The following is a 16,995-nucleotide window of genomic DNA, read 5'->3' on the forward strand; positions in this document are numbered from 1 at the left end:
GAAAATGAGCCCAAGGTAGCTGAAAGATTCTAAAATCTGGGCTGAGTTTCATGTGTTCTATTATTGTATTTTTTTAAACCTGTCGAGTTTTTGTGACCTGCAATTTTGTAAGTTTTGCACAGACCTAATGTTTATCCTTTGCGCTTCTCCTAGTAATGGTAAAATATTGCTTTGTTGCAGAACTTTCCCTTGCTGTGACTCGCTGTCCTGTCATTCCTTTGAGTGCTACTGGTGGTATTGCCTATCCTCTCTTCTCTGCCTCCCTACACATTCAGCAATAAATGTCTGCTCGTTGAGATTCCAAATGGTCCTAGCCAAGCTAAGCTAGGTCAATAGCCAGCTCTTTCACACACATCCTATGTAACCTTGGTTGAGTTACTTAGTGTATTTGTACCTAAGTCCCCTAACTGTAAAATGTGGCTAACACTTCATGTATCCAACTGTTTGTCTTGTCTGTTTATGAAGGGTTAAAATCCATGTGCATTTTATATAACAACCTGGTATATGGATTGTGCCAGCTCTTTCTCAGACCCAAAGTCCAGAGTTTGGTCACGAGACCAGAGGCCTCACAAATAGTAATCAGCTAAGAGAAAAGCAGAATAAACAAGATAACATTGCCTTTGCTAAGATATGGTTGGTCAGTAGAAATGCCAGATGTTGAAGCAATAACTGAATAATTATGTTTCATCCAATGTTTCAAATTGAACAAAGGATCCCTGTTCCTATTGTGTTTCTCCTGTAGGGAAACATTCTTCCCACAGATCCAACCTTGAGTTTATGAAAATTGGCACTATAAAATTGGCAGTATAAGATATGGCATCTTTCCACCTCCCTTCTCAGGGACCAATGCCCTGCCTTAAGACACACAGAAGACAATCTGTATGGTCATATACTGTTTCTTTGCTTTAACCCCTAGGAATGTACCTGTTGGACAATCAAAGGAGTTGCTCCATTCCTATGGACCCCAAATCAGAATTCAACATATATATATTTTATACTAATAACATTTTATCAAAGTATTAATTAAATGTTAACTTGCTAACTTGAGACCATGGGCGGAGACATTATGTAACCTTTTAACCATTGGCTAATGTGCTATCTTGTCTTGCTGCAAAACCTATCCCGGGGTGTGGAACTGCCTACCCCGTCACTTTCCCCCGCCCATGGAAAATCTATATATTCCATTGTAATCAATTGATTGACAGTGTCTCTGAGCCTAATAAGCAAGGTGACACTCTGCTAGCGCTGTGTGTAATAAACTCCTATGCTTGACCTCTACACGGTGTGAATTTATGTCCTTCAAATTAACTTGTAAGCACTTTGGGAAAGGGATTGTGTCATCCCTTGCGTAGATAGAGAACTAGGTACAACTGGGCTTTGATATCACTTGTAGCTTCTAGGCACTACTGTGATACAAATTAAGAAAAACAAGAAGCTCCTTCGCTTCCACCATCAAATGAAGGTACACCCGGGGCACTAACATTTACTAGTTATGAATCAGAAGCATGATCCATGCATACTATTTAGTAACCATTTTTGTGTATGTCTAAGTCTTTGTGATATGATTTCTGATTACTTTATCTAGATATATACGCTCCCAAATTCTGGGGGCCTTATCCAAAGGTTGTGAGGTTTGTCGATTATTTATTTTAGACAAATTAATTAGTTTCTTATTCCTTACTGAAGTAAGAGTTTTTGGAGGCCATTTTATGAGTGCAGTACATTCCATTTGCTGGTTGGCGGGGAAAAAACATAGGTGAACCTCTTCAGTGCTATAATCAATGGGCAGCTAACGTGTCATTTAACATAACTTTTCAAGCAAATTCCGAGACTAGAACATGAAATTCAGCATCATGTGCATTTTTAACACTCCCTGAGAGTCACGGGACTGATATAGCCATGAATGGATTGCAATCATCCATATGGAGTTTTCTCTTCCTATAATCCAACACATAATTCTGATGACTATACTTCATTTAATAATGCAGTTGTGACTCAGTGTAAGTTACTTAAAAATGTTGGTTTCAGAAAATTGGTATAAGAGAACTTAGCAATTATTCTGGCCTTAAGCCTCTCCTTCCATAGCCCACTTTTGCCTCACTGGCTGGTGGGGAAGCCCCACACAGCTGAACTCTGCCCCACAGCAAGGTGAGGACTTCCTGTTGGCAAACTTTGGCCACTAATAAATATAAGGCTGTTATACTCCCACCATTGTGCATAAAAGCATGAGATACTGAAGAAAACACTAATGTTATTTTACCTTGGATTTCTCTGCCAGAAACTCTCTTTAAAAGCACTCTATGGACAATGTAAAAGCTTGTAATCATCTGCACGTTGCACACATATACAGAGCTCTCCTGAATCTCACCATAACTTAAATTGCTTACTTGAAAAACCTAGTGTAGGAAGATACTATTGAGACTCTGCAGTTATTCACGCAAGGTTTAGAGGAGGAGATATTCTCATTCTCTTTTTAGTTACTGAATTTGAAAAACTCAATGAATTTTCTGTCAAAGAACTTATTTAAAGAGACTCCTACAGCTGTGTTACGAGGATGAAAGTTATAACAGAGATTGAAGTTCCATGGAAAGAGATATATCTCTGCTGTCTTTTTAAACACGTTTGCATAGTGGCATAGAGACATCTAAGAGTTTCACACTGGAGTTATAAAATCAGCACAGTCTGGTCCTTAAAAACAAGTTTTTTTTTTTCTTTAACAGAAAATCCATAGAAATAAAAGTATCATATTTTTTTTAACTTTCGATTTCTGACTAGTCACCAGATTTAAAAGAAACGTTCACAATATTGAAGTTGATGGTAGTATTTTTTGTGAAACATGCTAACTTGGGAGATGCAATATGTGCTCCATCACAAGCACCGGTTCTCATTTGGGGCTTGGCTTTTTAATTTAACATTCTAATTCAATCAGAAGTTAACCTTTTGGGTACCCCACTAGTCTAAATCCTTATTTAGTGGTTTTAAAGTCTCAGCTCAATTTAATTTTCTTTAAGCATTTGCTTTCATAGCAATGCAATGTATATATGACACCTATGAAAGGGTTCAATTGTTAATCTCTGCCATTGCTAAATTATAATGTCCTAGCCACAGAGGTTAGCACCCTCCCCTCCCCAAAAAAAGTTTTGATGATGTTTCTTTATTTGAATACACTGATCTTCAATATGCTGCTAGGAGACTTGTGTGGGTGAAGTTCTAGAAACCAGAGCTTTCTTCCTTGACTTTTCTTATGTATTTTGAACAAATATATTCTTAAACACAGTTGATTTGGCATTTTAAAATACTGTAGCGGAAAGATACGAAACGTACATCTATTGTAATAAGCTACATTCAAGATGGGAAAGGAAACGCAAAGACAGAGTTAAGAGTCACCTTTGATTCATTCGGTTCAGTACTGAGCTGGGGTACTTTGTGAAGACAAGAGATAGTTGAAAACCTGACAGACACTTGAGTCTTTGGTTGAAATTCAGTTCTGATGTAAGCAGATGTGACCCCACTGAAATCAGTGCAGTTACACACACTTATGTAAGGGTTGAGTGTTGCCACTTGTATTTAATATGGAGATTCACTGAGCTCAAGTGGGTTTGTTTTATGTTCCCAAACAGTTGTAGACAAGGGGGACAGGAAATATAGGAGGTAAAGGTCACTTGAATTCAATATCTTAAAGGAACTTTTAAAAAAGATGTCTCAGTGCATTAAAACAATTTTTACTCATGTTCTTTTAAGATAAAGGATTCTGTAGGTAAGTAAGCCATGTTTTTTTTTAATTACTACCAACTAAACAGTGAAGGACAACACCTGACCCATTGTTACTCTTCAGTGTTTAAAAAACAGCCAGGTACATTTCATTCCAAGATAATGAACCACACCGTTTTTTATAGATTTCATCACAAGCAGCTAAATATTTCACAAATGATTTAAACTCACCATAACTGATCAGAAGTAAACATTCTTGGATGCAACTGCTAACGGAAATAATAATACAAAGGCCTATATATAAAGCTTAGTTAATTTTGAATTAAGCTATTGCTATAAAACTTTATCAGTTTACAGGCAGGCTATTTTTTTCAAACAGGATCAAAATAAAGCAGGCTTCACATTAATATCTTAAGCTCCAATCCTGCAAACATTTAAACATGTGTGTGTAACATTAGCCATGTGAATAGCTCAGTTGTGTTCAATGAGCTCCTCATTTGCCTAAAATTATGCATATTTTTAGATGGCATGCGTTTGAGTGTGAATGTATGTCTATGATAAAGTCTGGGCCAGACCTCATCTGCTGTAAATCTATGTAGCTCTAATTAAAGTCAGAGAAGCTATGCTGCCATTTACAACCCGCTAAGGATGGGCCCTGTGTTTCTAGTCTCTGATTTTGATACACATACTGAACAGAGTTCCAGAGATCCCCCCGTCCTCTTTTTTTCCTCCTTTTTTTGAGGTGTTATCTAGACTCCTTCAGTCAAGAATAGCTCCCTTTATAGTGTTAATCTAGTCATTAGCTTTCTCCCTAAATCACTGAGTTCTTAGCTCTGATGTAGCTGCACGAGTCATCAAAGCAAGCTTACCTGTTTTGTTAATTACCATTTTTTTCTTTCCCTACTGTAGTTTCTTCCATTCCATTAAGCAGGGTCTGAATTACTATTTCTCATATCACTCTTTCTTCCTCTGTTGTTGACCCTCACACTTTATTAAAAAAAAATCCAAGATATTATCAATAACACTGCTGCTACCAAGACCTCTCTGCTACTAGTCTATCTTCATATAAGCTGCTTGTTATTGTTAATTGTTCAGAAAATGAATAATAAAGTAATGTTTCATTTGAAGGAAAGATATCTTTTGTTAAGGTCCTTTATAGTGATCCTGTAACAGTTAACACTGGTGTTACTTGTAATTCATGTCAAAGTAAAGTAGAAAACATTGTAAACAGGCAGGCAGTGGCTTTGCTTCTCACGCTCTGAAATATGATTTATAGCATTTAGGTCTCTTCTAGAGGAGGACTTCTAAAACATTCAGCAAACAATCTGGTAATAGTAAATTTAACCCCTTCCATTGTTCCTATGAACACACCTATTCAACCCTGCAGACAAATCCAGACTTTTTGTCCGCTAAGTGCCTAGTGGTGGTGATTTAGAGGATCACTCAATCATATGCTGTGAACAAAGAATTTTAATGTGTTTGAGGGTGCTTGGCGGAGGGTGGGAAGGAAGAGTTAAGACCCTGAAGGCTGACTTCACAGTTGCCTTGCACTTTGTTTAGTCACTTACACTAATGCAAAATAGTGTAAAATGCTACCAAATCATAATGATAATATACTATCCCACATTGCATTGTTGTATATGAGAACATAAGATGCAGGACTGTGGTCTTTGTCATAGTGCATTATCTGGGACATGGTTTTATATAAGAAGTTACTTTGAGTTTGGGGCTTGGTGTGTTTTCCTAGAGCTGTTCTACCTTATCCTGGGGGCTCAAACAGCTCAAGGATCAGAAGAACACAAAGATGGCAGAAAGATACTTTTGCCATCTGCTGTGCCCTCTGTTGAACACAATGCAGATGGACCAGGGAATCTGGGCCAAAGAATTAAAGTCTAGCATAAAAATCTGGATCACAGAAACCCCCTTGGGAGCTGCCACCCGATGTGCCAAGACTACTTCTATTCCTGTTTTCCCTGCCAGCTCAGGACTCCAGCACCCTGTCTTGCTGAGCCAGACACTCCCGTCTGCTCCAACACAGACCCAGGGTCTGAATTACTTGCCCCAAAGCTGCAGGTTTACCTGAAAACAGCTCACAGAAGTGTGCTTGTCTTTAGCACTCAGATGCCCAACTCCCAATGGGGTCTAAACCTAAATAAATCCATTTTACCCTGTATAAAGCTTATGCAGGGTAAACTCATAAATTGTTCGCCCTGTATAACACTGATAGAGAGATAGGCACAGTTGTTTGCTCCCCCAGGTATTAATACATACTCTGAGTTAATTAATAAGTAAAAAGTGATTTTATTAAATACAGAAAGTAGGATTTAAGTGGTTCCAAGTAGTAACAGACAGAACAAAGTAAGTTACCAAGCAAAATAAAATAAAATGCACAAATCTATGTCTAATCAAACTAAATACAGATCATCTCACCCTTAGAGATGCTTCAGTAAGTTTTTTCCTCAGACTGAACACCGTCCAGGCCTGGGCACAATTCTTTCCCCTAGTACAGCTCTTGTTCCAGCTTAGGTGGTAGCTAGGGGATTCTTCATGATGGCTCCTCTCTCTCTCTCTTTGTTCTGTTCCACCCCTTTATATATCTTTTGCATAAGGTGGGAACCCTTTGTCCCTCTGGGTTTCCACACCCCCTCACTGGAAAAGCACCAGGTTAAAGATGTATTCCAGTTCAGGTGACATGATCACATGTCACTGCAAGACTTCATTACCCAATTGCCAGCACACACATTTACAGGAAGACTCACAGGTAAAACACAGCCATCTGCAGACAATGGTCCTGGTTAATGGGAGTCATCAAGATTCCAAACCATCACTAATGGTCCACACTTTGCATAATTACAATAGGCCCTCAGAGTTATATTTTATATTTCTAGTTTTAGATACAAGAGTGGTACATTTATACAAATAGGATGATCACACTCAGTAGATTATAAGCTTTGTAATGATACCTTACAAGAGAACTTTTGCATGAAGCATATCCCAGTTACATTATATTCACTTATATTTTTATAAAACCATATAGACTGCAACGTCACAAGTATATAATCCCTTTGTTACTGCTTTGTAACTAGAGCATTCCAGTCCAAGTAAGTAGTAATGTCTGACTTGGTCTATAACAGTACAGTGTTGTTATTCTTTGGGGGACACTTCAAGGCTTATCTGTTCTCCCCGCACCCATTTCCTTTTCCCATAGGCAAGACTGCATAGGGGTATTAATGGGAAGGACTCCAGTAAGGAATTCTTTTGGGAGGAGTGTAAATTTCATTTTGTAATTGACCTGGGTGATTGTGATCTAAGGAGTAACTGACAATCTGTTTATTGTAATAGTTGTTTTTAATTATTGTCAAGGCTTTTGCTAGCCTGGCTTGGTTGCTCCTTTGTGGCAGAGCAGTAGAAATTCAATTAAAGAAAGGGTGGTTTTGGCAAAGAGCTGAAGAAAAGTAGAAAATCTCTGAGTTAAAATGTGGGATGGGTCACCTCAGTCCTTGGACTTAATTCTCCATGGTCTTTCACCAGGTGCTGTCATTTGTGCCTGTGCAAAATGTGTGTAAACCCCTAAGAAACAGAATGGTAGTATTTTACACTCACTTTGCACAGAGCAAGGCAGAGGAGAACCAGGTCCTTTGTTGTAGCTACAATTGCAAGAAAATTAAACTTCGCCTAAAACAGAATTCCCCCATGTGTACTGAGGTACAATGAGAGTTAAAAAAAATGTATAGCACCAGCATGACAGTTTAGTAGTTGAAAGCTGCTCAGGACTTGTCTTAATAATATCATCTCAGAAATATGCAGTAATTAGTCATGATAGTCTTGAGTAACACTTCTTGCACAACATCAAGTCTATGATGATCATTTAACTCCCGGAGATGCTTTCTTTCATTAAAAATGATTACTCAAGCATGATTTTAATAATTTATCAAGGAAAAAATGTAAACAGCCGTTAAGTCCCCAAGCTTTTATGTGCTGCAGATGTTCTTTTCTGCTGCAGTCCTGGGTAAGCAAAAAGGCTAAAAAAACAAGTTTGAAATAATATTTTGGAACACACCGTAGAAATTTTCCAATTTATTAAAGGAAATTTAATACCTAACATGAATACCAAATATATTTAATAATACATGTACTGTAGCTTTATCTCTTTTCTCTAGGGTGTACCCATGGCCTCCTTCTGAATAATGTAGGAGGTAATTTCCTCCTGATCAAATGGTTAGGTACACCGAAGTAATTTTTATTTACATTTCCCACCATTATCTCACAGTTTATTGTTAAAATGGTTAATCTTCATGCTGTTGAATGCCATGAAGTCTCCCTGCCTTGGAAATGGACACAGCTGGCTTAAAAGCTTTTCTTTTCAACATGTCATGCTATAAAAATACAGGGCTTGATTCTTATTTCGCTTGCACCAGCCACGTTCTGGTGTAACTCCACTGACTTTTTTGCAGATACTTCTGTTCTAAAACAATGTCAGTGAGATCAGAATCAGGCCTATAGTAGAGGCACAATACTCAAAGGTCAGAACTCAAGTCTACTCTTATCTTCAAGCAGTACCTTCTTGTGCTGTGATTTAGCAGGCTGTCTTGGAGCTTGATCCAAAGTCTTTTCAAGTCAATGAGAGTCAGGCAGCACTATCATGGCCACTTCTCTCTGCTGCTCCAGACTCCCCTCCCACGGCATAGCACGTGCACACTCTCTCTCTTTTGTTCTCTCTCTCATATGGAGATTTCTTCCTGGATCCCCACAGTGCCAGTTTTCCAGTGGATATGAGAGTTAGGAGGGAGAACGGTACTATTCCGTCTCCCTAGCACCACTGTGCATTTTATTAACTGCTGGTGGTGGCCTAATGTGATTCCTTCATGCAGATGCCACTGCCCCCTCACTGTTGCTACTTCTAGTTTTGCTCTTTCTGATTCAGACCCAAATTCTGACTTCTTAATCTCTTGAAACAGCTTTCAAACGGGACCAAACTTTTAAAGTGCAGCCACTGGACAAGCATTTTCAGACACTCTTCTGCAATGACACAATATATTCACCTTCACTATTTCGTTACATGTCACAATCTGTTTTGCACTCTAGCAAAACATTTTCAAACCGAGAACCCAGCTGCTGCTTCTATTTCTTTTGTCCGCAGGGTACTGTATTTCCCTTCTCTTCCCCTCCCCCACCCCCATCCCACCCCTTCAAATCTTTATTTATTTTGAAATAGCAGAAATACAATGCTTGTCTTTGGAAACAATTTATACATAAAAAAGTGGTGAGTTGCAAGTTCCAAAATGGTCAAAATACTGAAGGGAAAAAAAACTAATTAGCTGCTGATTACTAATCAACTAGGGTACAGGACATTATATTCCCTTTGCTGTATATTGTATGTTCTGGCTTAACTACATGGGTAGCCTTTTAATTTTATATTCACTTCACCAAGCTGTTTCTGGTATTAACGTATACATGAAAAACCATCAGTCAATTGTAGTTTAAAGAGGAAAGAATAAATGCTGGTGATATAGGCCTGATCAAATGCCCATTTAAATCAATGGAAAAGGCTACACCGATGGACATTGGAGCAGGTCCTTTGTCTGCCACTCTGAATTCACTTACAGCATGTCAGTGTTAACTAGCTCTGAGAGAGAATCAGCTTTCATGGACATTGGTAGGAAGATACAACAATACAGGAAATCTTTATCCACTGGATACTTATAATCCACAGCTCTGCAGATTTAGGTGTGATAGCTGGAGGTAGGTTTCTATTAGAAATAAATATCTCACCTCTGTCGCTACAAACTGAACAATACTGATGTCCTGCTTCCTATTTCATCACATATATCTCAGGATCTGAAACATCACGCTGAAATTAACATCTAATTTGATTTGTATAACCTTTATATTTTGATTCAGTCACTTGAATTATATAAAAGGTATAATGTGCATCCAAACTCTTAAGATGGAATAAAAAATTTTTTACGTTACTGTACTGCCATGGTTACACTTAGCTTAATTCAGTTCACTTTATCTAATATTTTCCAGTCTGTTTTCATTTTGATCCACAATCATACTTTTGAAAGAATTGTCAATATACAAATACAATTAAATATTTGCCGGTTTGAAAGTTGCAATTCAAAATGGCCTATTTTAACCATCACTAATGAGGGATTACCATTATTTTTGTGTTTTTTACAAGTGCCAATTACAAGTGCCAATCACAACACACACCCTAGTACACAATAAATAGAACAAATATAGTAGCATAATTTATTGTGTTATCTTTGAACTCTGCTGTGATGGGTTGGTATATGTCTGTACAACTCCGTATCAAAATTGTGACCTTCACTTGATACTGCAACTGCCATTTTGAAGAATGTGACTTATATTTTTTTCATGTAGTTGTAACTGCCTAGAGATGTTAAGAACAGATCAAGAGCAGCTTATTGTAATGCATGATACCACCCTGGACAGCTAACACAAGCGTCATCAACTGTTTTTGTCTTCCAATCAAAGAGGGAATGCCTGGGCTAAAGGAAACTAGTTTGCCTAGTCTGGACTCTAAGGGGGCTGAGACTTCCCGTTAACTACCTGAGAGGTTCTGAAGCTGATCAGTTGGTCCCCTGACATAGGAAACAAAAATCTTATTAAGGGCAGGATCTGCTCCAGCCTTTCAGGGGCCAACCATTGACTGACAATAAAAGGACTGCAGGAGGGGTCTACCTGCTTGACACATTGACTGGGCCTAGGACTCACAAGAAAGGGTGAGCATAGACTTACGGGGGGGAGACCTGTAGGTGGTGGTGGTTTTTCCTAACGATACGTAACTCCTGTATATTTTAAGGGTAACAATTATTGGGATTAAGAATTTCCTGTGCAAAGTCTATGTTCCATTACTTTACCTGCCACACGGTCCTTGAGGAGTTGAATTATAAACCAGAGTTTCCCTTGGGGTGCACCTCTAGGGGATCATGCATAAGTGACTCAGGAGGTTTGGAGGTCTCAGCAGTGGTTTCAGGGCCCAGGCCAGCTGGACTGTGTAGTCCCACATCCCAGGGAAAGGGAACAGACAGGGAGTCTGCACGTGGGACCATGCCTGAGAGGCACAGAGAACGAAACAATGACTGAACTCTGCCCTGACCCAGCTGGCTCAGGAGCTGATAGGTTCCAAAAGTTGGGTTTAATTACAACAGACTGATGACTGTCCACCAGGGGCATGCAGCTGCTGTTTTAAGATTAGATATTGTTTATAATATTTCTGAAGTGTCTTTTAGAACAGAAATTTGGTAAGGCATACGAACAAAGAGAACACACATATATTCAAAAAAATCAGAGTATTCTCACTTATTACTTAGTCACTTGAATCATATGCCTTTTAGAATTTAAAGGAAATCAGTGTGAAAGATTAGTAGTTTTGCTCAACTGGAGGAGGTCACTTCTAATAAATCTGCTCAAATTTATTAGGGGAAATAATAAGAGTTTATAGTTTCTGCAAACATTCATGGAGGTAGGCAGTTAATGCCACTTGCAAGAGAACCTGTAGCTGTCATTAAAAATTCTAAGTATCCCCAGAATGTCATCATTTTGCTTCATGTTCCTTCTTCAAGGTCACTGGTACAAATATGTAAAATAAACTAAATTACCCAGTCATTTTGCCAGTCACCTCATTCCATTGTAAGCAATTTCTATTCAGAAGAACTTTTTGCATTCAGCATCCAAACTTTGATAGCTCTATATCCACGTAACCTCTCCCCATACTATATTCATTAACCTGGCCTGATTGCATTTTCTACAATGTTTTACATAAAGTTACCTCAAAACCAAACAAATTATGGCCACAAATTCTTCCTCTCAACTTATTTGTTAAATTCATCTGGTATGTTAGACATGATCTTCATCCCATTGAACTGGTAGTCAGACTTCCTTATTTCTTTATTTTTCCTGTAGTATTCCTGGTCTCTTGTAAAAGTCTCACGTGATTTATTACAAAGGTGCCAGCCGCCATATGTCCCAAAAGCTAGAGACAATTTCTGGCTGATGTTTGAGAGATGTCTTGGACTCTACTGACTAAGTTGGCTAGGGTTATGAACCTGTGCAAAGGGAGGAATGCTTTAGCTGTTACTGCATTGAGGTAAGTTCTTATGAGCTCCAGACTTTGTACCTGGGTTAAGGTGGACTTTCGGATGTTTAATTATAGTTCAGGTCTGAGAAATTGGTCTATGGCCTTCTGAGTGGCTGTCAAATCTTTGTTGAAGGACGGCCCTTTGAGCAGGCAATTGTTGAGGTATGGGAAAATCAGAGTTTCTTGTCTGTGAAGACGAGCTGCTACCACAGACACAACTTTTGAGAATGTTCTAGGTTCAGAAAAGAGAACGAATGGGAGCAGCATGTATTGAAAGTGCTATTGACCCAGAGTGAAGTGTAGGAATGTTCTGTGGGAGGGGTGTATCACTATACGGAAGTAAACAACCTTAAAGGTTAAGGGCTGAGAACCAGTTCCCTTGGTCCAATGATGTAATTATTGCTGCATGAGTTACCATTTTGAATCTTTGAATCTTTACGAATATGTTGGGTAATCTTAGATCTAGAATAGGCCTCCAACCACCGTTCTTTTTTGGAACCAGGAAGCACCTGGAATATAATCCCTTCCCTCTGTGTTGCATGGGAACTAGTTCTATGCACCCAGATTCAAGAGAGAGTTGATTTCCTGATGCAAAAGGTGCTCAAGGGAGGGGTCCCTAAAGAGGGACGGGGAAGAGGGTCGGGATGTGGAAGAGGGAGGTAAAGTGGATGTTGAAATGATCTCCAGTACACATTGTCCATAGTGATGTGTTCCCAGTTCTGACATAAATGTGAGAGGCGGTCGCTGAAGTGAGGAAGACATGCAGATTGTTGTAGCAGATAAGGATTCTACCTCAACCAGCCTGTCAAAATTGGTGTTTTGAAGCTATACATTGTGAAGTTGATGCCTGAGAAGTAGCTGGTCTCTTCTTCTGGAACTATTGTCTCTTGTGCTGGGGTTCATAAGGTCTCTGGGAGGCGGAAAATTGGGTAGGACGAGATCTGCGTGCTGTCTGGGACTTACTGAGCTTTCTTTTTTGTGCAGGGGGTGTAAATTCCCAGAGAGCAAAAGGTGGCTCTAGAATCTTTTAAGGTAAACAGTTTTTTCCTGCAAACAACTTCAGTCTGTTAAAGGGAAGGTCCTTACCGGTATTTTGGACTTCCCTCAGAAACCTGAGAGCTGAAGTCAGAAGGCCCTCCTATGACTACCACCATGGAGAAAGAATGAGCAGCTCTATCAGCGGTGTCCAGAAAGGTCTGCAGAGAATTGAGATGTTCTTGTGAGCAGCTGGCCCTCAGCAATGATCACCTGGAATTGCTTCCTGTGGTCTGTTGGAAGATGCTCAATAAAAGCATTCAACTTTGAATAGTTAGTAAGCCTGTATTTTGCCACAAGGGCTTGATAATTTGTGATCCTAAATTGTAAGGTAGCTGATGAGTGTGACTTAAGGCCAAATAAATCAAGACACTTTAGGTCTTTATCATATGGAGTTGATTTAGCATGATGCTGTCTGCCACATTTATTCACAGCATCAACCACAAGGGAGTTGGGAGATAGAGGCAAAGTCTTTGGAGGGAATGTAATATTTTTGTCCACCTTTTTACAGGTGGGTGTTATTATGGCTGAGGTATGCCAAATTATTTCTGCAGGGTCTAGCAAGGCCTCATTAATAGGTATTCCAATGTATAAATAATGCTGTGACTCCTTAATCTCCTCCAGTGGAATTTTCAAGGAGGCTATCCTTTTAATGAGGTCCTGGAACTGTTTAAAATGGTTGAGGAAGCATGACAGCTTCATTTGAGGAGGAGGAAGAGAGGTTAGTTGTAAGGGTAATCTCTTTGTCCAATCTCACTTCCTGCTTCTCAGAGGTCTCCTCTTTTGGATCAGGAACCTTAGAGAGACAGTCTGGTGGTGATTATCTGCTCTTCCCCCAGTGAGAAACAATAGGGGCCCAAAGGGCTCAGTACGGCCACTGAGGTGGTGCATAAGGCATGGGTGAAGGCACCAGGATGGAATGTGTCTCTCATGAGGATATTCTGACTCCTCAGAGGTATCAGGATAGAAAGTTCCTTGATGATGGAAGGGAAATCCCTGGACAGTAATGTAGGAGATTGATGAAAAGCCCCTATCGTCTTCCTCCACCTCATTACTTAGTAGAGATGGAGCAGTCATAGAGATAGGCGGAGACTCTGTAAATATTGATCAAATCTCCAGGGATCGAAAGGTGGTCGGTACCAAGAATGGGTCAGTGCCAAATGGAAGATTCAGGCATTTCTGTTACAGCAAAGTCTAGAGAAAAAGGAAACTCTTGCGGTACCAGATCAGTGGACAGTAGCAATCAGGTAAGTTGGGCAGAGGTAACTGTGGTAGAAGGCGCCAACAGTACCAAACGTCCCATGTGCTCCAATCAGTGACCAATAGGTGTCAGTCTGTTTTTTTGCAGAACTGAAGTGCTGGGTTCTGAGGTCCTAGTACTTGGTCAGTACTGATTTAGAAGAGCTAGTCTTCTTCCCTCTGCTTCTCTGATCACCCAAGGGTACCAATCTTCTGGAGCCGGAATCCTTAGAGTCCTTAGACTTGCTGGTGGTCACGGTATGTGAGGAACTTGCAGCCTTGTGGGTACTGAGTCTCATACAGTCATAGGTCAGAAGGACCTTCATGATCATCAGAGATCGGTAGGTGCTGAAGCAGATGTCTGAATCAGAGACCATCTCTTTGAGGTAGATTCTCTACCCAGAGGACTCGAAGACCACTTTCTAGAGTCTTTTTGACAGGATTCCAGAGATTTCCTCTTCAAAGCTTTAGGGCAATGGTTCTCAACCTTTCCAGAGTACTGTACCCCTTTCAAGAGGCTGATTTGTCTTGCGTACCCCAAGTTCACCTCATTTTAAAACTACTTGCTTACAAAATCAGACATAAAAATACAAGTGTCACAGCACACTATTACTGAAAAATTGCTTACTTTCTCATTTTTTTACTATATCATTATAAAATACATTGTGACACCCCCCCCCCCCCCCCCCCGCAGTTGAGAAATACTGATATAGTTTGGAGACCGTTGTACAGGAAGGGTCCCCTGGCCACAGGGTCAGAAGGTGGTCAGTTTTAGTTTTAATTGCAGACAGAGATTACACTTTGGGGGAACATGTGACTCTCCAAGGCCGTGGACACACTGGGAGTGTCCATCACTGATCAGGATTGCTTCTTGGCATGAAAGGCAGCGTTTAAACCCGGGAGAACTGGGCATACCCTCCCAGTGTTTAAGTTCTCCTTAAGAGGAGAAACAAAGAAAAATAGGTAAAGGGACAACGGTCCTTATCCTAAAAGTATAAGTAAAATCTCTTTTAAAGATTTTTATTTTTAGAACTATAAAATTACTACAGCTAACTGACACAAAAAGAAACTCTAAGAACTAACACTGACTAACTAGTAAGAACATGAGAAAAGTACAATTGAGGTAAGTTCAACTCAGATTCTGCTGTGGTTCCATCTTAGACAGAGGCGGTTGAGAAGGAACTGAGGGCAGTTTGCCCACACTGCTCTATATAGCCTTGGTATAGGGCATGGAGCTTCAGGGGCACATGCATGGGTCAAATGGACAATGCTACCTAAAATCTCTGATCGGAGGTGCAAGAGCCACAAGTGCACCTAGAGTGGAGTACCCATAGGGACGCTACTCAAAGAAGAAGCAAATATACCTCCACTGACAGTGGAACTACATTGATTTGCATCAGCTAAAGATCTGACCCAAGACATACACTGCTAAGATTATATTATAAGTTAGTTTCTTTTTGGGGGGGGAAAAAAACCAACCACCACCAGCTAGGATCTTCTGTCTGGTTAGGTTGTTAATGTGCTTTTCCATTTTAGTTTTACTTTGCTCCTTGGCCATATCTTCCCATGCATATCTTCATCTATTTCTATCACACATGCAATATGGATGGATGACAGATAATATTTCATAAGGTATATTTTAAATGATGCATTTCATATGCTGTATTCATATGAAGTGCAATTTTTACTCTGTGATTGGTAATTCAAAAGCTTCCATAGTTGAGAGCTTTCATTATTACGCACACAGTAAGAGATGCAGAGCAGCACATAAAATATGGATTTAATTAGATAGGATATGCTATCAGTTATTGACTGAAAGAAATAGAATACATTCAATTCAGTCATTGTGTAGAATTTCTTCATCTTCAGATGATACAACAGTAAAGCAGCACCCCAATATTGAACTGTTACCACCAGAATTTTGGCATCAGTTCCTCTATTTGGACAATAATGTCAAAGGTACATATTATTATTAATAGTCTATGCTTTCCTAACTCAGATTTTTTTATGATTACATGGTATGGAAGAACAACAGATATAGGGACCAAACTTGCACCCATTTTTCCTACTGAATTAGAAGAAGTTTTGCACAAGAAAGGACTGCAGGATTGAGCACCAAACCAATGAAATACCTAACTACAAGATATTTTGAAATCCTGTTACAGAATGAAATTGCCTTTTTTATTTATTTTTTTTTTTTGCTTTGTAGTTCCTGTGGAGCATGGTATAAATGTCTAGGTGATTCATCAACACTCCCAATAATTGTCTGAGACATCTAGTTATAGTTTTACTAATGCCATTTATATTTCTTGTCACTTTCTCAGATGATTGATTAGCAAGGAAAAGCTTGCAGTAGCAGCTTTCTGAGGAACGGGTGAAGCTAGATAGTATCTCGTGGTACCCTTCAGCTTGAGCTCCCAGTAGTTATCCAGCTTTGTTTTGCTCTTTCTCAAGCATGAGTTTATGATTACACAATGCCAAGAATGTCTTTTCATTCCAACAGTATCATTGGATTCAAAGCTCATTCACCATGGTCAAAAACCATATGTTACATGCACCCCGGCTCTTTCGCCATCATCTCCCGATGACTAACAAAGCTAAGAATGGTAACCAAGTGTCGCTTCTGTGCTCCTGGGAAGCTTTTTCTTTCTCTTGGGTACTTGTATAGCTCCCCATTACTGTGTCTGAATGCTTCCAAATCATTAACCTCACAATACCCTCAAATACTATTTTACAGATCGGAAAATTAGGTATAGAGAGAGACTCAGTGACTTGTCTAAGATCACAAAGGAAGTCTGTGGTAGATCAGGAAATTGATCCCAAGTCTCTCCTATCCCAGGCTAGCACCCTAACTGCTGGACCATCCTTCCAGCTGAGTAGAGAATGTACATCAGGGAACATAG

This window comes from Terrapene carolina, unplaced genomic scaffold (genome assembly GCF_002925995.2).
Source record: "Terrapene carolina triunguis isolate 2854851 unplaced genomic scaffold, T_m_triunguis-2.0 Scaffold88, whole genome shotgun sequence".
In the NCBI taxonomy this organism is placed as follows: domain Eukaryota; kingdom Metazoa; phylum Chordata; order Testudines; family Emydidae; genus Terrapene; species Terrapene triunguis.